Consider the following 13,546-nt stretch of genomic DNA (forward strand, 5'->3'; position numbering starts at 1 on the left):
AGAGAGTAGCTAGACATTGCAGGTCATCTCTCCACTCTCACAACACTCCTTGTATGGCAGAAGCATTTTCATTTACCTTTTAAAATATTCTTGTTTATTTTATTTCAACATCCCAATTTTGCCTGTTGCCCTCTACCACCCAAACCAGCTTCTTCCCCCACAGTCAATCCCTACACTGTTGTCCATGTACATGGATCATTCATACAATATTTGACTTCCCTTCCCCTTCCTTCTACCATTAATTGCATGTTTCCATATCTCTGTTTCTGTTTAGCTCATTAGTTTATTTTGTTCATTATATTCCTCTTATACGTGAGATCATATGATATTTGTCTTTCAACAACTGGCTTATTTCACTTAGCATAATAGTCTCCAGTTCCAACTATGCTGTTGCAAAAAGTAGAAGTTCCTTCTCTCTCTCTGTTGCATAGTATTCCATTGTGATGGGCACTTTGGCTCTGCCCAACACTTGGGTATTATAAGTAGTACCGCTATGAACACAAAGGTGCATAAGTACTTTTGGATTGGTGTTTCAGGATTCTTAGGGTATAATCCTAGCAATGGAATTACTGTGTCAAAAGGCAGGTCCATTTTTAGTTTTTTGAGGAAAGTCCATACTGTTTTCCATAATGGCTGCAATAGTCTGCATTCCCACCAACAGTGTACTAGGGTTCCATTTTATCCACATCTTCACTGGTACTTGTTGCTTGTTGATTTATTAACAATAGTCCAAGATACATCATAATTAAAATAAAAAAATTAAAGACAAATAGAGAATCTTAAAGGCAGCAAGAGAGAAACAGCTAGTAACATAAGGGCACTCACATAAGCTTATCAACCAATTTGTCAACAGAAACACTAACACTACATGCCAGAACGGAATGGCACAAAATATTCCAAGTAGTAAAAAGCAAAGACCTGCAACTAAGACTACTCTACCCAGCAAAGCTCTCATTTAAAATGCAAAGTGAAATAAGGAGATTCCCAAACCAAAAAAAAAAAAAAAAAAAAGACTAAAAGAGTACATCTCCATCAAACCAGCATTGCAAGAGATGCTAAAAGGACTGATTAAGGAGATGAATAAAATAAAAGAGAGACAAAGACAGGTACAAAAAGAAAAAATGGTAATGAATAAGTACCTATAGATAATAAACTTAAATGAAAATTGAATAAATGCTCCAATCAGATGACATAGGGTAGCTGAGTGAATAAGTAAACATGTCCCATATATATTCTGTCTACAAGAGACCCACCAAAGAACAAAAGACTATATAGGCTGAAAGTGAAGAAATGGAAAAAAATATATTCCAAGCAATGTACATGAAAAAAAAAATAGCTGAGGTAGCAATAGTTATATCAGACAAAATACCAAAGAACATAACAAGAGATAAAGAAGGTCACTACATAATACTCAGGCTATAATCCAACAAGTGGATATAACCTTTGTGTATGTATATTCACCCAAGAGAGGACTGCATAAATATATGAGGAAAATCTTGGAAGACTTTAAGAGATTGTGACAGCAATACAGTCATCATAGGTGATTTTAACAGCCCACTGTCAATAATGCATAAATAGTCCAAACAAAAACTCAACAACATTGTCCCAGCCCACCTACCTGCCAGTGCAGGGGAATGCCCCCGGTCAACGAGCCTGCCCCCCAGGCATGGGCTAATGCCCCGGCCAGCTTGCCAGCTTAGGGGAGTGACCCTGGCCTCCAGCCCGTGGCACAGAGGAGCACCCCTGATCAATGTGCCTGCCTACCAGTGCAGAGGAGTGCCCCCAGTCAGTGTACCTGCCCACCAGTGCAGGGGAATGCCCCTAGCCTTCCCACCAGCACAGGGAAATACCCCGTGGCCCTCAGGCCTGCATGCTGCCCTAGCCCATCTGCCAGGTGGTGAGCAAAAACACGCTTGCTACACTAGACCTGGGCTGAAGCCAAAAGAAGGTGAAGTGAACAAGAGGACCTTTGGAAAACTTTGGGCGCTGGTTCTGGAGAAAGAGCTGGGGGAACAGCAGAACAGATCCCAGGGCAGACTCAACACCAGTGCTACCAGAGAAATCTGATATACAGACTACTCCCTCAAAGAGGCAACAGTGGAGGCAGCTCAACAACTGTCTGAAGTGAGCAGAGGAACTCTCAGTCAGCTAATTTAAGAAAAGGACCCACCAAAGAGCAACGCAACAACAACCAAAACCAAATACTACTAAAGGGCCAAATAAAAAGCATAAAAGGCATCCCAAGAGCATCAAGGTAAGGAGATCAAGGAGTCTGCACCACTAAATCACATAGAAGTCCTACCACAGAAGGTCACACCACAAAGGCAAAAAACAAAAGCAGGTCAATCTAAGAAGCAGAAACAAACAAGAATAGACACCTATAATGGGGAGGTGAAGAAACAACACCCCAGCAAAAGAAAAGGAGGAATAACCAGAAGGAGGGATAGATGAAATAGAGGCAAGCAAACTATCAGACACAGAATTCAAAACAATGGTAATGAGGAAGCGCAATGAACTCAACAAACTCAGAGAAAACTACAACAAGCTCCAGGAAAACTACAAAGAACTGCAGGGAAACTACAAAGAACTCCAGAGAAGCTACAAGAAACTTACTGACAGCTACACCAGCATAAAAAAGCACATAGAAACTATCACTAAGAGACAGGAAGAAGTGAAGAATACAATATTTAAACTGAAGAACAAGGTAGAAGCAATTAAGAGCAGGCTAAATAGAGCAGAGGATCAGATCAATGGGCTAGAGAACAACATAGAAAAATATTCCCAGACAATGCAACAAAAAGGAAAGAGACTTAAAAATAATGAAGAGGGTTTAAGAGAACTGCAGGACAACATAAAATGCAATAAAATCTGTATCATATGAATACCAGAAGGAGAAGAAAAGGAGCAAGGGATAGAAAACATGATTGGAAAAGTAATGATAGAAAACTTCCCAAACACCAGGAGAGAAAACGTCTCACAAGTACAGGAAGCACAGACGGTCCCAATGAAGATGAACCCAAAGAGGCGCACTCCAAGGCACATCATAATTAAAATGGCAACATTCAAAGACTTACACCATACACCAGAATAAATTTAAGATGAATAAAAGACTTAAACTCAAGCCGCACCACCATAAAGGTCAGAGAGGAAAACATAGGCATTGAAATTTCAGATATCCCATGTAGCAATACTTTCGCTGATCTGTCTCCTAGGACAAGGGAAATAATGGAAAGAATAAATGAATGGAACTACATCAAACTGAAAAGTTTCTGCTTGGTGAAAGAAAACAACAGCATGATGAAAAGGGAACTAACCCTATGGGAAAAATTTTTTTCCAATGATACTTCAGACAAGGGTTTGATCACCAAAATATATAACTGACTTATATGACTCCACACCTGGAAGACAGTCTAATTAAAAAATGGACTAAGGACCTGAACAGACAATTTTCCAAGGAGGGCACAGAGAGGGCCCATAGTTATAGAAAAAGATGCTCAAGATCACTAGCCATCAGAGAGATGAAAATTAAAACCATAATGAGATTCCACATTACACCTGTCAGAATGGCCATCATTAACAAATGAACAAACAAGTTCTAGCAAGGATGTGGAGCAAGGGAAACCCTAGTGCACTGTTTGTGGGAATGCAGACTGGTGCAGCTACTACAGAAAACAATATGGAATTTTTTCAAAAAACTAAAAATGGTACTGCCTTTTCATCCAACAATTCAATTGCTAGGATTATACTGGGAGAATCCTGAGACACCAATTCAAAAGAACCTATGCCCTCCTATGTTCATAGCAGCACTATTTACAATAGCCAAGTGCTGGAAACAACCTAAGTTTCCATCAGTGGATGAACAGATAAAATTTAAAAAAAAAACAAAACTGTGGTATATTTACACAATGGAATACTATGCAGCAGAAAGTAGGGACTCCTACCTTTTGTGACAGCTTGAATGGAACTGAAGAATATTATACTTAGTGAAATAAGTCAAGCAGTGAAAGACAAATATCATATGATCTCACCTAATACAGGAACATGATGAACAAAACAAATGACAGTGACCAGAAGGGAGAAGGATGGAGAGAAAGGGGAAAGAAGGGGAATGGTTTAGTCAAGGAACTAGTAGGAATGACTCATGGACATAGACAACAGGGTGGGGATTGACTTGGGAGATGGAATGAAGTGTTTGGGGTGGGGGAGAGCAATAGGAAGAAAACGGGACAACTGTAATTGAACAACAATAAATTAATTAAAAAATAAAGTTTCTATTAATGCAAAAAATGTTACATGGAAAATTCCAGAAACAATTCATATATGATAAATCGTGTGCTCTTCTGAGTAGTCTGATGAAATCTCACACCATCCAACTGATTTCTGAGATGTTAATCATTTCTTTATCAAGCAACTCCATCCTGTCTACACTACCCTCCCATTAGTCATTTTGTTGCTATCGCATTATCAGATTAACTGTCATGGTATCAGAGTGCTTCTGTTCAAGTAACCCTTACTTTATTTCATAATGGCTCCTCAGTCATTCACATAATTTTTATTACAGTATATTGTTGTAATTTTTCTATTTTATTATTATGTAGTTGTTCATGCCTAATTCACAAATTAAACTTTATCATAGGTATGTATCAATATGTATTAGAACAAAACATAGTATACATAGCATTCAGTGCTACCTGTGGTTTCACACATCCACTGGGGGGTTTGGTACAGATGTCCCTCAGAATAGGAGGGATTACTCTACATCCATCTTTATCCATATACCTGTATTAGAAAACACAGTAGTTTTTCACTTGTGTTTCTTCCTGCTCACACTACTACCACACTCAGATATGTTTGAGGTTTCTTTTTCATCCAGTAATTCTCTCCAACACCAGCTGGGCAGCCTACAATTTAACTCAATTCTAACACTATATACCCAGAGACAGCAGCTGATCCCACAGTTTAAGGGCCCAGTCACACAGATGCAAGTTGCAGTCCAGGTTGTCATCTGTGCTTTGAACCTATGGACTATAAATAACAGGTTCCCATAGCCCCCTCCTTGGGTTTGAATAATTTTCTAGAGTGTCTCACAAAACTCAGGAAAAGAATTACTTATGTTTACCAGTTTATTAAAGAGTATGGTAAAAGACACAGATGAAGAGGTATATAGTGTAAGGTCCGGGGAGGGTCCCAAGCATCTGAACTTCTGTTCCTATAGAGTTGGAGCTTGTCACCCTCCTAGTACATGGATGTGTTCACCAAACTGAAAGCTCTCTAAACCCCATGTTATCAGAATTTTTATGGAGGCTTCCTAACATAAGCATGTTCATTTATTAATCCCATTTCTAGCCTCAATCCACTTTCTAGAGAAGTGGAGGAGGAGAGGAATAGAGCTTAAAGTTCCAAGCCTCTAATCATGGCTTGGTCTTTCTGGCAACCAGCCTCCACAAAGGAACCCATGCAGAGTTGTCTCGTTAGGACAAAAGACATTCCTATCACCCAGAAATTTCCAAGGTATTCAATACCTTGTGTCAGCAGCTGGAGTAAAAGACCAAATATATATTTTTAAAGGTGCTCTTAATTCTCTTATCACTTAGTAAATTACAAGGGTTTAAGGAGCCCTAGGCCAGAAACTGGGGCAAAAACTAATATATATTTTCTATTATCTTAAAATACCAAATACCAGCTGACACTTAGCCCCAGTGTCCTTATTGAAAAATTTAGGCAGCTGGAGTGAAGATGCTCCATGGTCATTTTAATTTCTGGTATTCTATATATTAATAGACATACAAGAATTTTAGTGTAGTAGTGTAGTCATGCTTGCAGCACTTAACAACAGTTAAATCAGTGGTGGACTGCAGTGGTCCCATCCGATTATAATTGAGCTGAAAAATTCCTACTGTTTAATGACCTCATATCCATTGTAACATCATAGTACAACACATTACTCACATGTTTGTGGTGATGCTTGTTTAAACAACCTACTACTGCCAATCTTATAAAAGTATAGCAATACAATTATGCACTGTGGATAATACTTGATTATGACAATAAACAATTATGTTATCGGCTTATGTATTTATATATTATATTTTTATAATTATTTTAGAGTGCACTCTTTCTATTTACAGAGAAAAAGTTTACTGTAAAACAGTATGCTGTGTTCTGTCTGCAGCAGCTTTGTACATACAGCATATCTATATTGCAGCATTTCCCTTTGTGTACAATTTAATCTTGTGGGGTTTTTGCTCATCATTGTCCTTAAGAAGTTTCATAATGAGGAAATCACCTAACAATGCATCTACCTGTTAAGAGACACATTACTACATATGCATATATACCAAACATATACATATATGATTCAGGGTTAAATATAAAACATGAGTCTACTTCCATTAACAAAAACCAAGACTTATTAGCAAGTTTATAAACATTTATATCTAATGTTCCAAAGACCCCTATGAGATAATTCTGAGAACTATGACATGTTATCCCATGCATTTTGGAGGGTTTGCTGCTTTTATGTGCCCATTTGTTGATTTTTGAATGGACACCACTTCTGTTAATTAAAATGTTTATGCTAATGTTCTTTGAATTTGCTAAATAAACAAAAAAGAATAATATCATAGCTGCTTAAGATAAGACAAAGTCTGTTTTCCAAGGCTCAAGGTGTTTGCAGCCTGCCTGGTAGCTTTTCCAGCACATGGCAGATATTTGAGAGACATAGTAAAGCATTCCTTGGGCCCTAAACCAAAGTCTGAGTAAAATTTTAAAAGGTTGTATACAAACGGTATTGGGAGAACTGGACAGGGACATGAAAAAAAATAAAATTAGACAACAAATTACACCATAAACCAGAATGAACTCAAGATATTTAAAAGATGTATATGTGAGTCATGGCACCACAAGTCCTAGAGGAAAACAGGCAGTAAAATTTGAGATATTGCACATAGCAATATTTTTACCAATATATACCCTAGGGCAAGTGAAATAAAGAAAAGGATAAACATGTGGGACCTCAAGCTAAAAAGTTTCTGTTTAGTGAAAGAAAATGTCAGCAAGATGAAAGGGAAACCCACCATGTGGGAGAACATATTTGACAGTGATACCTCAGACAAGAGTTTGATCTCCAAAATATATAAAGAACTTATATATCTCAACACCAAGAAGACACACAATCCACTTAAAAATGGGTTTAAGGACCTGAACAGACACTTCTCCACGGAGGACATACAAAGGGCCCATAGGCATATGGAAGAATGTTCATCATCACTAGCCATTAGAGAGATGTGAATAAAAACCACAATTAGATACTACCTCACACCAGTCAGAATGGCCATCATTAACAAATCAACAAACAAGTTCTAGCAAGGATGTGGAGAAAAGGGAGCCCTAGTGGACTATTGGTGGGAATGCAGACTGTGGAAAACAGTATGGAATTTCCTAAAAAAAAAAAAAAACTAAAAATGGAACTGCCTTTTGAACCAGCAATTCCATTGCTAGGATTATATCCGAAGAAACCTGAAACACCAATTCAAAAGAACTTATGCACCCCTATGTCCATAGCAGCATTATTTACAATAGCCAAGTGCTTGGAACAACCTAAGTTCCCATCTGTAGATAAGTGGATCAAAAAACTGTGGTACATTTACACAGTGGAGTACTATGTAGCAGAAAGAAAAAAGGAACTTCTACCATTTGCAACAATATGGATGGAACTAGAGAGAATTATGCTTAGTGAAATAAGCCAGGCAATGACAGAAAAATACCATATGATATCACCTAATACAGGAGACTAATGAACAACACAAACAAATGAGCAAAATTGAACCAGAGGGCATAAGCTTATGATCTCATTACCTGAGTGATTATGTGTATGTATAGGCCTTGCTTAATCCTGTCTGCATCACTGCCTCCTGAGACTCAACAGTTTGGCTGAACTAAGTGGCTGGAATACAACAAGAATGCCAGCCTGTTCAACCAAGCATGCCATTGTCTGGGGACAGCCAACTGACCTGGAGTCTGCAAGATCCTTCCCCATGTCACAAGGCCACCCTCCCCTCCACACCCTACTCTTATTAGGGATTTCTGGACCCAAGGGTATGTAGAACAATGACCATGTCCAGCTTGAAGCAGCTAGAGGAGCACGACACCTTCGCCCATTGTCCTTCATAAGATTATAAAGGGTCTTAAGACAGAGGGAGGAATCGTTATTTTTTATAGTTATAAAAATTAATTAGTTAATTAATTTAAAAAAAGAATAATATAGGAAAGGGTGAAGCCAAGGCACTTACATGCACAACTCATGGACATGAACTAAGTGGGTTACTGGGTGGAGAGGAGCAAAAGGGAAAAATATTGGAACTATTGTTACAACATAATCAATAAAATATACTTTAAAAAAAGAATCTTTTGTGTAAATGTACCACAGTTTTTTTGATCCACTCATCTAAAGATAGTGGTACATTTACACAATGGAAAACTATGCAGCAGAAAGAAAGAAGGAACTCCTGCCATTTGCAACACATGGATGGAACTAGAGAGAATTATGCTTAGTGAAATAAGCCAGGCAAAGAAAGAAAAATACCATATCATATCACCTAATACAGGAAACTAAAGAACAACATAAACAAATGAACTAAATTGAACAAGGAGCAGAATAACAGTCAATACGGGGGAGGAAGAGAAGGGGTATAAGTAAGGGAAGGGTTTAGTCAAGGAATGTGTATAAATGACTGATGGACATGGACAACAGGGAGGGATATAATTGTGGGAGAAGGGGTAGACTGGGTGAGGGGGAGCAATGGATAAAAAATGGGACAACTGTAATTGAAAAACCAAAATATAAAATAATAAAAAAGAAAGAATATAAATGGTATTGGCTTAGGGACACCCAGTGATTTGGTTGAAGTTGAGAAAGTAAAAAAAAAAAAAAAAAAAAAGAATCCATTTTGGACCCCCAGCCCCACACAAAATGCCACAGTGTGGTGAGAAGGGACACCTGGTAGTGATGAGTGTATGGGGGTCCATACCCTATAGCGTAGGAAGTGTGACAGCCCTACTCAGGAAGCAAAGATAAACATAAATCTGTCAGGATGACAGAGATCATGATACAAATCCCAGTGATGCAGCTGACCAGCCAGCAAATATCTGATCTAACAGATCAGCAGAGAGGACATCTTTCTGAGGCACAATTTAGAGCTTTGGTTATAAGAACACTTATAGATCTGACAGCAGATCTTAAACAAGATGGGGAAGAAATGGAGGCTAGTCCTGCTGAAATGAACAAAAACACATACGAAAGAAGTGGTGAGGGAAAGAAAACCAGGGATCAAATCAACCAATCAGAACATAGGGAAGGAACAAACAGTCCAGCAGCACAGAAATAGGAAGTGAAAAGTAAGGAAAATGAGGAGAGGCTCAGAAACCTACTGGACAGCTATAAGCGGGTCAACAACCAAATCATAGGATTGCCAGAAGGTGAAGAAAAAGAACTAGAAATTGAAAAATTATGTGAAAAAATAACGAAGCAGAATTTCCCTAACTTGGGGAAGGAAATAGACTTACAGGTCTAGGAAGCACAGAGAGTTCCAAAACAACTGGACCCAGGGAGAACCACACCAACACACATTATAATCAAAATGTCAAAAATTGAGGATAAAGAGAGAATCTTTAAAAAAGGCAAGAAAGAAAGGAATTATGTACAAAGAAGTCCTAATAAGACTATCAGCTGATTTCTCAAAAGAAACTCTACAGGCAAGAAATATTCAAAGTAATGAAAGGCAAAAACCTACAACCATGATTACTATATCCAACAAAGCTGTCATTCAGAATAGAAGGGCAGAGAAAGTGCTTCCAGGACAAAGTAAAACTGAAGGAGTTCGTCATATCCAAACCACTGTTATATGAAATGTTAAAAGGGACTTGTTTAGGAGAAAGAGGATCAAAACTATGAACATTAAAATGAAAACTGTATCACAACAACCAACCACAGAGGCTAGGGAATCAAAACAAAGGCAAACTAAGTAGGCAACGAGAGTGGGAAAAGAATTATAGGTATGGGGAACATTTGGGGGGGAGATCAGTGGGGAGGGGCAAGAGGGGAAAGGAAGGGAAATCGTACAGGAATTAAGAAGCATAGTAGGAGGGAGTAGAGTAGATAGGAAGATATTGAGAAGAACTATATGTACAACCATTGGGCATGGACTAAGGGGGGAGACAATTGGAGGGAGGGATGTCACTGGGTGGAGGGGAACAAAGGGAAAAGAAATCAGGACAACTAACAGTAGAATCAATAAAACATATTTAAAAAATACATAGCCTTGTAAAATGAGTCTGCTGCTACAATGTCTCTAGGGATCTGACTGCTCATTTTGACAGTCTCAACAAAAACAACACATAATAATGCATTGAGTTTGTTTTCTGTAAATCTTGGGGGGCAGTGGTTATTTTCATAACTCTGGATATAACTATCCAAGGAATATTTCTTAAACATTTAAAAATATTCTCTACATTTTTAATTAATATACTTGCATATTGCACTAGGAAAATGGTTAATGATATGTAGTTAAAGAGGCAGAATTACCTTACCAAAGAGTTTTAAATAAGTTTCATCACTATATAAAGGATTACTAGCAAGTTTTCTAAGTGCCTTATATGTATCATTTTCTCCCTAAAGAAATATGATGTTATATATGTCTTGGAGAATGGGCAGCTTCTTTCCTTCCTTTCTTATTTTCTATATTTCCTTCTTTCTATCTATTTTTCATGATAGCTCTACATTTTTATGGTTCATATAATTCAGTATGGTTGCTGAGTCACATCAGCATCAGTGCAGTAAAATGATTATCTATATGACAGAAATACAAGATCTTTCTTTTTTGAGAAAGATAGATTTAATGAGTGAGCAAATATAAGCATGCCCTTAGTCAGATTATCCCTCCTGTGGAAATAAGTTTGCTGCTTAGCAGAATAGCATGAATATGACAAATAATGCTCGTAAAGAAAGAAGAACAGCTCATAAATACTGCTTGGAATGAGAGAAATGCCTTCTTCCTGGTAATATAATTTCTCAAGATGCCATATAATCAAGGAAATTTACATATGGTAGCATCCTTATAGCTTCTCAGACACAGAGTCAAATGTTAGTGAAAATGCACATAACATTCCTGATGGATTGACATGTAAAAGAGGGGCTTCTCATGGAGGGGTCACCTGGAAAATAGGATGTTTCCTAGGATTGTGTGTGTGTGTGTGTGTGTGTGTGTGTGTGTGTGTGTGTGTGTGTATAGATGGGGAGCAAGAAACAGAGACAAAAGAGAGGAGAGATATTTCAGTGTATGCACATTTACTAGTACCCCCAACAAACCTCATGTTCTCTAGCCTCTCTACCACCAACACCTACTCCCAGGAAGGTTTAGGGCAGAAGTTTGTGTGAAGGCATAGGGCTCTCTCTTTAATTGGGCTAGGCCTGTCACGATCTAAACACGTCAAAATCTTCCTCAAGTAGAACTTTCCAGATGAAAGTGTGCTGTTCATTCCAGAAATATTCATAATTTGGAGAGAATAGTAGAGTGCTTCCTATTATCCTCATTGGAATAATGGCATAGGTTTGATACTGCAAACTTGTCACTAGACAGTAAGCCCATATACTCTCTGGCCATAAAAATTTATGCAGTGGGAGGCTGAGTTCGCCAGGCACTAAGGAGACGTGTGGACTAGTGCGCCCCTTGACCTTTGCTGCCCCTGGTCCCTGTGGTCATGCCGCTTCTCCGCATTTCAGGTGGGACTTGGCCATCCAGGCTGTTGTGCTGCCACACGCACGGGCCTTCCTGGCAGCTCCGGGAGCTTGGGACCCCCACCCGACCGCTCCCCCACAGCCCGTCTGCCTCACAGGAACCCGAAGCTGGGCCTAGAGCGGGGCAGCGGCTTGGTGTGGCTGGGCTGGGCTCAGTGGTGTACCCATGGCCGCAGCCGGCTGGCAGGATGGCTCGGGCCAGAAGTACCGGCTCATGGTGGTCGGCGGGAGCGGCCTGAGCAGGTCAGCGAACACCATCCAGTTCATCCAGTCCTATTTTGTAAAGAACTATGATCCAACCATCAAGGATTCCTACACAAAGCAGTGCGTGATAGATGACAGAAGATCCCGGCTAGATATTCTAGATACAGCAGACAAGAAGAGTTTGGAGCTATGAGAGAACAGTATATGAGGACTGGTGAGGGTTTCCTGTTGGTATTTTCAGTCACAGATAGAGGCAGTTTTGAAGAAATCTATGTTTCAAAGACAGATTCTCAGAGTAAAGGATCGTGATGAGTTTCCAATGATTTTAATTGGTAACAAAGCAGATCTGTATCATCAAAGACAGGTAACACAAGAAGAAGGACCACAGTTAGAATGACAGCTGAAGGTGACTTACATGGGTGCATCAGCAAAAATTAGGATGAATGTCGATCAGGCTTTCCATGAACTTGTCCGGGTTATAAGGAAATTTCAGGAGCAGGAATGTCCTTGAACCAACGAGGAAAGAAAAAGACAAGAAAGGCTGCCATTGTGTCATTTTCTCAGAATCCCTTGAGTTTTAGCTACCAACTGACAGGAAGAGCCCTCATCTTCTCCTTTCCTTATGGTTTACGTCACGTTGGTACCTTTCTAGCCTTAGACAAATGATCACTGTGGTAACCTTAGACCAAGAAACTGGCTAATCCTTTCCGTGAAGCTAATCCTGGGGTCATTTCAAGACAGAGTTAAAGGAAACACTAAAGCTGCTTCAAAGATCATCTGATTATTTTAAAATATATATCTGTACACACAGACACATTCTTTTTTAAGGGATTACATCTTAATAAGGATGAATCAGATTTGGAACGTAAGCTGTTTGCCTAGTTGAAGTCATAGCTTTTGAAATAAATTTTAACTTCTAGAATTGTATTGCCTCCTGTTACTCTAAATAGAAACATATGGAGTTTATCTTTTTTTTTTTTAATGTGAATTTTTGCCTCTCTAAAATGTGTGATGTCACCTTCAGTTACTTTAAATATACTGAACTGGCTCCTCAAAAGTGAGACATCTCAGACTTTTACAGCCTTTGTTTTCCAGTGGCCAAAATACCAAAATGCCTATGTATTTATAAATTAAAACTACTTTAAAAGCCTTTATAATTACTCCTGCTCTTAAAGATTATAATATTCTATGTGGCCAAATATTTGGATTCATTCTGGACTTAGGCATTTCAGTGTTCTTGGTTTCCTAATTTAAGTCTTTTCACACAACCTTATTGAGAGTAAAATTAAAGAATTTATGTCTGTCTTCCTTTGTAAGTATTTCTGGATAAGAGATTCCTAAGAGTTATACTGTTTTTGTTTGAAATATAAAATATGGAATTGATTTTTCCAGAGTCAGAGATAATTAATGTTTTTGTTATATACTTTTATACATTATTTTCTTATTAAACTAGTTAACAAGTATTTTTATGTTTGTAAGCAACTATGCTTTCACAGAAAACTTTGTGTATATGTAAAGATAAGTAATTAATTCACTTTTAACTGACAA

The 13,546-nt window shown here is 38.5% G+C and overlaps 1 pseudogene; it reads left to right on the forward strand.

Moving 5' to 3' along the window:
* The first annotated feature begins 11,960 nt into the window (after positions 1 to 11,960).
* On the forward strand, positions 11,961 to 12,579 carry LOC149991167 (ras-related protein R-Ras2 pseudogene; annotated as a pseudogene).
* Positions 12,580 to 13,546: the final 967 nt, after the last annotated feature.

This window comes from Furipterus horrens, unplaced genomic scaffold (assembly GCF_987537825.1).
Source record: "Furipterus horrens unplaced genomic scaffold, mFurHor1.1.pri manual_scaffold_17, whole genome shotgun sequence".
NCBI lineage: Eukaryota > Metazoa > Chordata > Mammalia > Chiroptera > Furipteridae > Furipterus > Furipterus horrens.